The 12633-nt window shown below is 39.4% G+C and overlaps 1 protein-coding gene across 1 annotated transcript in view; it reads right to left on the reverse strand.

The window, feature by feature from the left end:
* The window catches only part of NCOA2 (nuclear receptor coactivator 2), a 269746-nt gene extending 257541 nt beyond the window's left edge, over nt 1-12205 (reverse strand). The window contains exon 1 of the mRNA XM_015566252.1: nt 11916-12205. The gene's annotated coding sequence lies outside the window, so the exon portion shown is untranslated. The remainder of the gene's footprint in view (nt 1-11915) is intronic.
* Nucleotides 12206-12633: the final 428 nt, after the last annotated feature.

Below are 12633 nucleotides of genomic sequence, written 5' to 3' on the forward strand. Positions count from 1 at the left end.
GAAGGAAGAGAAGACTCTATTTTAATAAGTACTAAAGTAAGAAAGAGGTGGTTATAAAGAAACTATAGACACTGGAAATAATTTGGGGATAGGAAAATCAAAAGGGAGAACAAACGAAGACATTGCAAAACACAAGAAACCTCCAAAGTCAAAATTAGGGTGTAGTCAAGTATTCAAGAAACTCAGTTAGTTGCCACACTGCAAAAAGACCCAAGAAATTCTTTTCTCTATAATGTTACTCAAAAGAAGTGCTTGAACAAAAGCTTTTTATTTAGTCAAGTGGACTACAAAATTAATGTCTCAATCTCAACCCTCCTCCTGTGCCTAAAACAGAAATTTCTGGGAGGAAAAAACTCCAATGAGTCCTCTGGCAGTCCAGGTTCTCATAGGCAGGTGTAACGTTACCTCTATATTCACACAGGTGCATCCCCTTATGACGACTTGTGGAAAGTATCTCTAGGCTCCAGTACTGAGCCTTCAGAAAGAGCCTGCCATGAAAATGGCCATGATGATACTATCTCCAGCAATAAGCTCTCAAAGGTTTTGCTTTTCTTCAGCCCCGATCAAATTCATTACTATATTTAACAATTTAATTTCCTAACACTTCTGAAGAAATTGAAGTCTGAATATTGAAAAGACTGCCTGCACAACAATGTGAATGCACTTAATTTTATATGGATTTGACCACAATTACAGTTTTTAAATTAAAAACAACAGACATTTTAAAAAGTCAATGTCTGAAAACAAAGAAAAAACAAAAATTAGAGCAACTGTTTCATATTTAAAAAGACTACTGGAGCAAATGCAATGAGTGAACTTGATAGATTTTGGTTTCAAAACCAAAGCTATAACAGATATTTTGGGAACTGAGAAAACTGAAATAGAGGGCTGATAGTTTTCTTAGGTTTAATAGTGGTATTGTGTGCGGTTATATAAGACAATGACTTTGTTTTAAGGCAGTGTGCTTTATGGATAAAGGGTCATCTGTAACTCACTTTCAAATAGTTCATCCAATACACACACACACATGCACGCACACGTGGAAATCAGAAAGACAAAAGCACATACAGCACTAAAATGTAATTTAACCACATTTTGGAAGCATCATGAGAGTTAAGAAAAAGAGGGATGACACTGCATATCACAAAGCACCACCCTGCTTTTCCACTTGAGTTGTGTACTGTTTCTACTACCTAATAGATAATTAGTTGGTGACAAAATATGGATAGATGACAAACAACCTCCTAACTTAGTCTGCAAATCAAGTGATCCACAAAATACGGAATTATTGTTCGAGTAGAAATGTGGGGAGAGGGTTGAGAATATTTTTATAGGTGTCACAAATACAGGCTAATGTGTGGACTATAAAGGCTTTGCTCTTTGGAGAGCTGGAGAATTTCATTATTTTATCTATTGAGACATCAGCCCTTCAAGTGACAGTTTCATTCTCTTCTTCAAAGGAAGTATTTAAGTGCCAACCCAAGTGTACTTTCTTTGTATTTGGTTTTGTTTTATTACCCTTTCTAAACTCCTAAATTTCCCCAAGGTTTTTTTTTTTACCTTTTTTCTCCTCTTTCCACCATAAACTGAGATTATTAATCCCTCTTCTCACCATAGTGTCAATATATTCTGCAGGGGAATTTAATATAAATCTGGGTATAAAAAATGTTCAGTTTTACTAAAGCAACAAAGCCAAAAATTTAAGTCTTTGCTGTTTCTGATTTGGAGATAAGTGGACTTTTTCCTTTTTCTATCAAGCACTTTCTTGTATAATCTATAATTAATGTAAGTAACTTACCAATAACCTTGAATATTGTTGGATTCCATCTCTTTTTCTTTTGATTGATTATATACTTTGCTATTAACTAAGATCAATAATATAAACGCCCAAATAAATTGAGTTTTATTTCAAAAGATGGCTTCCTAATTTTTAGAATAACTCTTAGTTTTCTCTTGGCAAACCAAAGAGCATGCAAACCAACACGTTCTCAGGAGGCCAGAAAGAATAGACTAATAGGTACAAAGGCTCAGGGGAAAAGGAGAAAGAGGGGAAAATGGGTCTGTGACAGACCTAATTAATAAGTGTTTGGGAATGTCCTTCTGTAGTGCATGGGGAATTTTATTATAATAAAAGGGTTATGTTGGGAAGATCATTCTATTAATGACTTACAATACAGATAGAGAATTTGTTATATGAGTCTAAAAATGAAAGCCTTTTGCTGTTCTGGTATACTATTTGAGAGGAGGGGAAGAATGAACGAAAATATATATTATATATATGTGTGTGTGTGTGTGTGTGTGTATATATATATTCCATCCTTACTTTTCACCAATTTTGGCAAACCAATAAGAAAACAGGTACAATTTCCTATTGTGCCTACCTTAGATAATAAGCCAATGCATAAAATCATTTTAGGTATATTTATAGAACACAACTGACAGATGAATTTGAATACCAGATTAATCAAAGCATTTTAGTTCATGGTTTTCCTCCTTGATATTAAACTCCAAAGAACATATACCAAAAATTATAATTTGTACTGCAATGGGAAAACATTCTAATTTGCTTTACTAATTAATCCTTCACATATTTATCTGAAACTTCAAAAAAAGTCTGTATAAGTAGCCTATTCCACTTAAATTAACAAGTACTATAAGCTGACTTCTCAATTTGATAACTGATCAGCTAGTAGTATATCCTTAAAAATCTTTCCAACTACAAGGGCATGTACCTGCTACTCTGGATTTATTCTATATATACCTTCACTCATTTATCAATTTCAGTCAAGGCTGTTCTTGTGTATCAATATCTTTAGTCTGCAGGGTCCTAACCTCTTTAGCTTAGATTTAGCACAGCAACTCCTCTGGAGGCCATGTCCAATTTCTTTCTGATGCCATTCTCCTTCTCCCCCATCAGACACTCAATACCTTTCTCAACGAAAATAAACACCTATGAAAAATGAGGCTGCTCACTGGGAACTTTCTAAGAAGTGAATAGAAACGGCTTGCATAGCCGGGAAAACGCTTTGTCCCTCAGGGAGAAGGCTCCATTGACTCCTCTTGAGGGCAAAGAAGCCGAGCCTCTGAAAATCATAAGCCCTGAAAGCCTTCCTGTGCCTTACCTTGTCCTTATCTGTTCTTGGGTGGAGTAGAAACCTCACTTCTCAGTGAAACAGGGAAAAGAATGCCCCAATGCTCAGTTTGGTTGTGCAGAATATGGGGTGGAAGAGCAGTGGGGTTCAGTGGTGCCTGAAGGGAGCGGACCACCTGTTCCAGGATTAAGGATGCAGAGCAGAAGACTCGACACATGAGCCGATTAACTTCCAACAAGTCAGCCAATCACTGTACTGTGTCTGTGCTAAGTGATCTGTTTTCAACCTAATGGTTTCTTTAACAAATAGCTAGCTTCTTCACTCAAAGCTGTTAGCAGAGCAAATCTGTTTGGTAAAGGGGGAAACCGAGATCATGATCACACAATGAAATACTTAATGATGGTAATAACAGACTTCCCCATAATCTTGTGGATTCCCTTCACTACCACCCATCTTTCATCTCCAATTTTAAGAAAAAAATTGAGAAAGTCAAGGAAGATGAAGGTTAGAAGAGGCAGAGGAGGAAAGTCTATGAAGATTTATTCCCAAATTGAAGCACTGTGAAGTTATGCCATTTTTTATCATTCTATCCTCACTTCAAATATTGGGCCACACTGGGCTATCTCAATGCACAGCACACCCAACACGCATCCACAGCAGGCTGCAGGCACACGGCAGTCGCCTCAACACCCTCAGCATCCGCACAGACCTCCTGCCTGTCTCCATAAGTCTCACAACCAACATCTGGAATTTCAAGAAAGCTAGTATATTAAATTTGTAGAAATTCATACACTCCTGACACTCAGATTTTTAGTAAGGAATTGCATATTCCTTATTTTGGTATCTAAAAATACATGTGAGCCCTAACTGGTTTGGCTCAGTGGATAGACTGTTGGCCTGCGGACTGAGGAGTCCCTGGTTCGATTCCGGTCAAGGGTATGTACCTTGGTTGCGGGCACATCCCCAGTAGGGGTTGTGCAGGAGGCAGCTGATTGATGTTTCTCTCTCATCGATGTTTCTAACTCTCTATTCCCTCTCCCTTCCTCTGTAAAAAATCAATAAAATATATTTAAAAAAACAAATAAATAAAAATAAAAATACATGTGAAAGTATTTGCCACCTATGTTCCAACAATTCCAGAGGTGATTACCTATTAAACATATTTATGAATAATTCTATTTTTTAAATACAGGGTGGAGCAAAAGTATATTTACAGGTGTGAGTCCACAAAACACAGTTTATTCTTGTATTATTATTTATTAACTATTGTATTGTTTTTCGTATGAACAACTGCAAGCCTACTCTTGCCCCACCCTGCATATACACAAGCACATTTAAAAATGTATTTTTAAAAATTTGTTATCCATGTAACTAAATTTTCCACTTAGTTTGACTCAAGTAAAGATAGTTTCCTCTAAGATATGCAATTTTTAAATTTACATAGACAATTACTAAAAGCTTTTCATCATTAAACATTAACAGAATTAGAAATCTTTATGGTAAGTTAATGTTAAATATTCTTACAAACGCCACTGTAACACCCAACACGGCAAGTCATTTCACGTTTGACTCAGGAGCTGATTGTATAAGCAGGAGTCAGTCATGGCTAAAGAAGACCATCCTCACTTAAGGGTACTGCAATGGGCAGAGATCAGTCAGCAACAACAGGAACTTCCAGAACTGATGCACACTCTGCAAAGTTAAGCCTTGGAGATGTGGGATCGCATTTCATGTAACACACTAAATGAATAATAGAAAATACCATGCATTACACTTTCATCTGTGACAACAGGTCTTCAGCCTCAGCAGCTGGAACACTAAAAGCAGTGCGTGCCGATCCGCACACGTGCCAAGGTGGAAGAGTTCCCTGAAAGCTCTCCTCACTCCCTGCAAACAACTGAGCAGACAGAAGAATTCCACAAATAGCAGAGCAGAAGTCAGATGACTGAATATATTATCAGCCTCCTTTTGGGACTACAATATCTCAACACCGCGTCATCCATGCTACATGGATTGCAAAATATCTGCAAAACATGCATCACACAATCATCACCTAATAGTTAAATATACTAAAATTAAATATATTTTAAAGAAATAAGAAGCCAACTATCTCTATCGTTGTTTCATCCTTTCTAAACCTTTATCTCCCCAGAGTGCCCGCTAATCTATTTTCTACCTATTCCCCACAATCAAGCGTTCTTGAGCTGATTTTCTGATCTTTTTATTATGCAAAACAATAGACAAGCTGCATAGGATTTTTCAAAATACATTCCTACCCATTTTCCCTTTCCTAGTGGTGAATTACTGTGTTATCTCAACAAAGCACTGGGTAAGACACATACACACTTACCCTGGAAAAAAAGTGCAGCCTGCCAGCTAACAAGAAAATAAGTTAAGGGGGCAGGGCTACGGGGCAACGCTTGCCTGGGTTCAAATTCCTCTCTGGTAGTCTGGCTAGGTGACCTTTGGAAAATTATCTGACAGCCCTATGCCTTCACTTCCTGAACTGTAAGAGAGAAATGATATTGTTATATCACTGTGTTACAGTGAAAAATATACAAGACTATACACTCAGGGCACCTTAACCATGCATCAGCACTCAAAAAATGTTACCTGTTTTTACTTCATTCATTATGGTCCTTATTTTGTAAAAGTTTTTAAAAAAAGAGAATCTTGTAATTTAAGAATTGTTCAACTCTGGGCTGATGACTAAAAAAATCTAGAGATTATTTGTAGGTCTTAAGAAACATCTGTCCAGGTTGAGAGATACCTGCTGACAAAATTTGCAGGGTTGGAACTAAGCAAATCTATTCATCCTTTTTATGGATCAAACAACAACAGAACTGAGAGCCTTAAAAAGGCCTGCAAACATTTGCTTATCAAGTTTTTTAAAAGAAGACATGCTCAGACTCACCATTCCCTCTGATATTTATGATTTCCTTTCCTACTCACTGGTCAAGGTTAACGCCCCGCCTCCCCGCCCAGAGTTTTGCCCATAGGCACAATGACTTTATACCCTCTAAACTTCATCTTCTTCTGGAAAATGGCGGTGACCTCTATTTTATAGGTTGTGGCAAGAATGAAAAGATCTATACAGTAGTCCACCCTTACCCGAGGTGGATACCTCCCAAGATCCCCCAGTGGATGCCTAAAACCAAAGATAATACCAAACCCTATGGATACTGTTTTCTTCCTATGTATTCACACACAAGATCTAAAAAGCCCAAAGTGAGGTTTAAGTTGTTCATCAGGAACCTATAATAAAGTTTAACTTATAAATTAGTCAATTTCATGGATATGAGAGTTGTTTTTACCGTAGATTTTAGCAACCTCAGCATATATATATATACACATATGTGTGTGTATATATATATACATATATATATACACTCTGCATATACACACATACCGTAGATCTTAGCAACCTCAGCATACAATTTTTTTCCTTTATTAAGTAAAAAACTTTCCCTTTTCACTTAAACGAAGCACTTAGTGCAGCCGTGAGCAAACTACGGCCCGTTTGAAATAAATAAAACTAAAAAAAAAAAGACCGTACCTTTTTATGTAATGATGTTTACTTTGAATTTATATTAGTTCACACAAACACTCCGCCCATGCTTTTGCTCCGGCCCTCCGGTCCAGTTTAAGAACCCCCTGTGGCCCTCGAGTCAGAAAGTTTGCCCACCCCTGACTTAGTGGCTTCTCTTTGGCATATCAGAATGGCCAGCATCACCACTCTTTGCTATTTGCATCCATTATTAAGTAAAATAAGGCTCACTTGAACACAAGTCCTGCAATATCACAGTCAATTCAATAACCTAGATGGCTACTACGTGACTGACCTGTATGGAGGCACTAGACAAAGGAATAAGTCACGTCCTGGGTGTGATGGGACAGGATGGCATAGGATATAATGAGATTTCATCACTCTACTCAGAAAGCAAACAGTTTAAAACTTAGAGTTTGTGAAGGCTGCACAAGGCAGTTTTCCATCCTTTACAAACCTAAGATGGGAAGGCCTAAGATATGTTAGTCTTAAAGCAGGAACAATGCACAGATAACCCACAGAAATGGGAGGTCCCTGATGTGACCTTCAACCAACTACAGATTGCCATCCTGACCACACATGATTTCAGAGGACATAACCATTAGAATCCTATTTTCAGGGGGAAAAACCCAAACCCAGATCAAAGCAGTTTTCTGACAATATATAATTAAAATTACACACATACACACACACCAATCTTTAGCATCAAAGCAAGTTGAAAATTAAGGTGAACATGTCCCTTTCTACCTTCTCCCCAGCCAAAAAACAAAACAAAAAAAACCCCGCCCACTCTAAGTTCTTCATTTAAGCACCGAACTTGAAATGGATGGTTTATACTTTCTGTGGACCCTGAGAAAGAAGAAAGTTACTAAGGAGAAATTCTGGCTGCACTGGACTCAAATTTAAAAAACAAACAAACAGCCTAGCAGCCATTTCTAGACAGGTGCCTCTCACTCAAGCAATGTTTCAGAGAGAAACCTGCACTGAATTGCCTGCCTGCATTGTGTTGGTGCCATATGAGCCAGCCCTATAAAAGATTTTCTGGAATTGTATTTCAACCAATAGGACTGATGCTTTCCCTGACCTATCAGAGCTGTGCATGTCAGCGGTATCCCATCAGCATTTTCACTATACAATCAGAGCAGTTGCACTCTGACCAATCAGGTCAGTGGCTTTTAGACCAATCAAACTTAATAATTTGGAGTCCTCATTTGTATAAGGACTGACCAATCAGGGACAAAGGGCAAGGACTTATCTTTATGTAAGTCAGTGCTCCTCTGGCTCCCAGAGCAGACTGGAGCAGACCAGGATTGCCTCACAATTGAGCTGCGTGCACTGAGTGAAGTATCCTTCTTCACCACACCTCAAATTGGGAATTCCTATTGATGTTGAATTGGCACCAACACCATCAGTTGACATATCAAAGTAAACTCCCAATGCTGGAAGAATCAAATACTCATCAAATAAATAACTAAACAGATTAAAACAATGGTTAAATGAGGCAAGAATTCAAAGAAACAGATCAAAAAGGCCCAAAGTGAGATTTAACTCGGCCATCAGAAACTCTTAACAGTTCATGATTGGCTGCCTGTAAGTGACAAATTCTGCCAGAATTAACCTACTAACTTCAATTCTCCATGTATCTGTCAATTGATACCCAAAGGGATGATTGCCCTTTTCTTCCAGAACCCTGAACTATTGCTAGTAACCTCTATCTATAAGCAGCTCTCCTCTATGACTTATATCAAGGTTCTATGTCCCAAAGCCTCGAAAAGCAGCTAAGTAAAACACTGCCATCGGCCCCTGCTTATTTAATTCTTCTCTAGAAATTTCTAACTACAGAACCAACTGAAAATTGTCCTAGAATCAATGTTTCCACAATTTCATTATGTCATCACAGCCACTGGAAGCCAGAAATGTGGTCAGATGAACGTTTTATAGGGAAAACACATAAAATCTTTACCCTGAAAAGTCAAGAGTATTATGACCTACATGCAGACCAGTTTCTTCACAAGTTTACTTTTAAGAATTCCACTCCTTTCGTAACCAATTTGCCTCCGTTTTTCTAACAGTTTCAAAAAATATCCACAGAAGTCATATATTCTCACCTCTATTTAGAAAAAGTATCTAGAATTCATAAAGTATGTTTTCTTTATGCGGACTGATTTGAGGGTCTATGACACTAAAATTATACTTTATAGCTTTTCCAGACATTACTTTTAATAGACTTTAAAGAGTAATAGAACATAATATTCTTTCTACACTTTGCAATTCATAAACCCTTCTATGAGCCTTTAAAACAAAAAGAAAACAAACACAAACGCTAAGAACACCTTTTCCGTTTAGAAAACAAGACATAGAGGTAAAATTTGCTTCAGTAATGAAAGAATATAAAAAATTGGGTTTCATTCTGTTTTCTCTTAAAGGGCTTTCATTATTGGTATATAAATATAGTCTGATTATTTCATTAGAAGAACAGCTCTTGATTTGCTGTTTTATGATTTACTGCAATAAAAGAGCAATACCTTAAAAACAGTGGCTATCTCTCCCTCCTATTCTCTTAATTTAAAATTGATAGAGCATGTAATAACATAATCACCAAAAACTATAAACACAAACTATTGAAAAGCTAGTAATTTCTTAAACAGCAGAATTGCCACAAAAATAGCTAAACATTATGTTTTAAATATAATTTCAACCATGATATAATAATGGCAAAAATATCAAATAAGGACACACTGTGCATTTCAGAAAACTAATCTTCTTGGAAAATTGTTTAAAACGACACACACACACACCCTTTTTTTGTTTTTTTGGGGGGTTTTTTTGGCTATACAACATCCTAGGGCAGTGATGGGCAAATATCAAAAAATTTCTGTATGTGACACGGCACCAGAGTTAAGTTAGGGTTTTTCAAAATACTGACACACTGAGCTCAAAAGGTTCGCCATCACTGTCCTAAGGACGAGTTATTAAAAGAATCATTTTTAAACACAATTTTTTTTCAAGAAATCCAAGCTGTCAACTTATGGGTCATATTTCAACCTGATGCGATTTGAAACAGCTAAGGTACTGAATCCTTATACATCCTAAATATAGGGTGTATAATGGAAGCACTGCTCCTCACAGGTCCTTGATTCTAAGGCTTGGAAAGCTTTAATACGACATAACGACAGACGAAGCCCTGTATGCACTCTTATACCACAGCCCAAGGCCCCCTCCAATCCTTACAATTTACATTTCCAGTAAAATGCTTCTCTAACTCCGAACAAGTCCTGTAAATTATACTGAACCAATGAAGGGTTAAAATCAGAGCCAAACTAAAAAATATTAAGTTCATAATTGGTGAGCTCTTTTTCTACCCTCTGCTTCAGTATCCGGACATCTAAAAGTCAAAGAACTCCTCTGGTAAGACTGAAATTCCCAGGAGGAGGGAGGCTCAGATCCAGTCTGAGAGCACACAATGGAATCACAGCTGACGATGCACATCTTTTTCTAGATGTCTCCATATGCTTGAGAGGCTTCTCCCCCCTCGCCAGGCATTCAGGGACGTGCTACTCTCTGCCACCAAGAATAGGAGAACATTTTCAATGATTGTTGCAGAAAATGAAGTAAAACAATGTGTTGGTCTCGAGCATACAAAAGAGAGAGAAGGGCCCATGTCAGAGTGGCCATCAGTAACTAAATTAACTAATGATGGGGGGAGGGGTGAATGTTGTCAAATTTTGAATGTTGCTTAATTTATAATACCTCCTACTTCTGGCCACTGTTTATTTTATCTTGGCAATTTTTACTATTCTATCACTAAGATGACACCTCAAGGGTTACAGCAAAATGCCATTAATTTTTGTCTCAATGAATACTCACAATTATACTGGATTGGAAGCTCACATTATAAATTTGAAAATGGTGTGTTACAAAAGAATGCATTTGCAGGGTGTGGTAGTCTCCTAAAACTAGTTCCCCTCTATTCTTTCTTAGTAACCCAATATTAATAAAAGCTAGAGAAACTGGTATAGATAAGATAAATATCATGCAGATAAAATACCATAAAACACACACACACAAAACCCTCACCAGATCAGTGAAATTCATTGGATACTGTTCACAAAATGGACTCATTCTCAATATTATTCATTCCTTCAACTCCTCAAGATTCTGCAAATTCCAGTCGGAAAAGCAGCCTTGCTGCTGTCAGTGTGCACTAACCTCACCAACAAAGAACAGGAGCTCACACACAAAAAAGCAGTGGAACAGCTGCTGTCTTTTTAAAAGACAGCTTTTCCTTCGGAGCAACCTGTGATCGTGAGGGAAACCCAAAGACCTGCCCTCCCTATTCTTAAAAGTCAAGAGTTGATGCAAGTCACTGGACTGAAGGCAACCAACAGCTTAAACCCACCAAAATGTCTCCTCGCCTTGCATAAGCCAGAAAAGTACCCACATGCTGGGCAATTTAGCAGTGTTTAAGAAAAATTAAAATAGTTTATTTTTAAGAATCTTTTGATGTTGGCAAACTACATTTAACTCCGACTTCTTTTCTGTAGATAAATATTCTTCGATTAGCTGTGCTCCTTCAATACCAACGCTTTAGGTTTCAAACAGTGAGGTGCTTTGGTTCCTAATTTCATTTTGTTTACCCAAGAAAGGGGCGGGGGGATGCATACCAGAAAAACCACAACTTTTTTTTTAAAATGTCCTCCCCAGATGCCGAACTTTCAAGTGCACTTTGGGAATTGGCGGTCTAATTAAAAAGGAACCAGTGAAGCCATTACAAACAATGATACTTTACTCTCCCAATCATCAATCGACAGAAGGCTCTACTCATTTTCAAAGTGCCCTTCCAAATATCACAGTCCCCACGCCGGAGCAGCTGAGTGACACTGAGGTCGAGGTACACAGACAACTCCTGCGACCCTCGGCCCGTGCACCGGGAGCTCGTGTCCAGAACACGATCACGACAATATATGCCATTTTAGAAACGGGCCTCGGAGTTCCTGCCACATCGTGAGCGGCTTTAAGGCTTCGTCGTGTCTAAAGACAACGTCTCTCGTGGTGCCAGAGAAATCAAGTATCTCGAGCCCCTCTGCGTGTCTCCCCGGGTCACAGCCCCTGCGAGTGACACTACCCTCCAGCTCGCCGGGCCGGCGACTAGGGATGGACGAGAGTGGATAGCTCTCGGCGTCTCCATGACTCCCCCGCCCGCGTGCAACTCCGCTCCAACTGGTCCGGCGCAAGCCCCGCCCCCTCCCTTCCTCCGACCCTCGCGATTGGCTTACCCACACCTTCGATTGGCTCCCTGCCCCATCCGTCACACGCAGCGAGATTCGGGTCGGTGGGAGGGGAAGGCATTGGAGGAGGTGGAGTGGGAGTGGGATTCGAGGACGCGGCGACGGAGGAGGGTGTCGGACCTCGGTCCGGTTGGGGAAAGTTTCCCCTGCCGGTGACAGACCCGGGGGCGCTAGGCCTAGCCCGGCTCCCGGCCGGGGCGAGGGGCTCGGGTTCCCGATTCCCACCCCTCGGTCCCGCAGGCCCCGGAAACCACTAGGGGGAGGGGGAAGAGGGAGGGACCAGCTAACCAGGGACCGACCCACCCCCGATCTCGGCGGCCCTTGACTCTCTGAAGCCTTTGTACCTTGTTCTGCTCTCTCTATAGTCTTTTCCACTACATGCTTTTTAACACCTTGCTGATGGGTCACCCGATAAGTTGTGTTTCTGCGTCCGAACCCTGCCGACTGGTCACCAGATATAACTCGTGTCTATGTTTCAACGTAAAGAACAGCAGCCACTTTCCGGTTAACGTTTTATAATGTGATTTAGAGTAGAGAACCTTAAAATGAAAGCACAACCACACTGGAGAATTTTCAAGGTGAGTGTAAGCAGTCTGTCAATTTGTTTCCATCTCCCTCAGACTCAGAGAGGCTAAGGGACTCACCCAAAATGACACGTGGTGTGTACGAACCGGAGCCAGAACCCATTCACATCACGGAACATATG

This window comes from Myotis davidii, unplaced genomic scaffold, assembly GCF_000327345.1.
Source record: "Myotis davidii unplaced genomic scaffold, ASM32734v1 scaffold200, whole genome shotgun sequence".
Classification (NCBI taxonomy): domain Eukaryota; kingdom Metazoa; phylum Chordata; class Mammalia; order Chiroptera; family Vespertilionidae; genus Myotis; species Myotis davidii.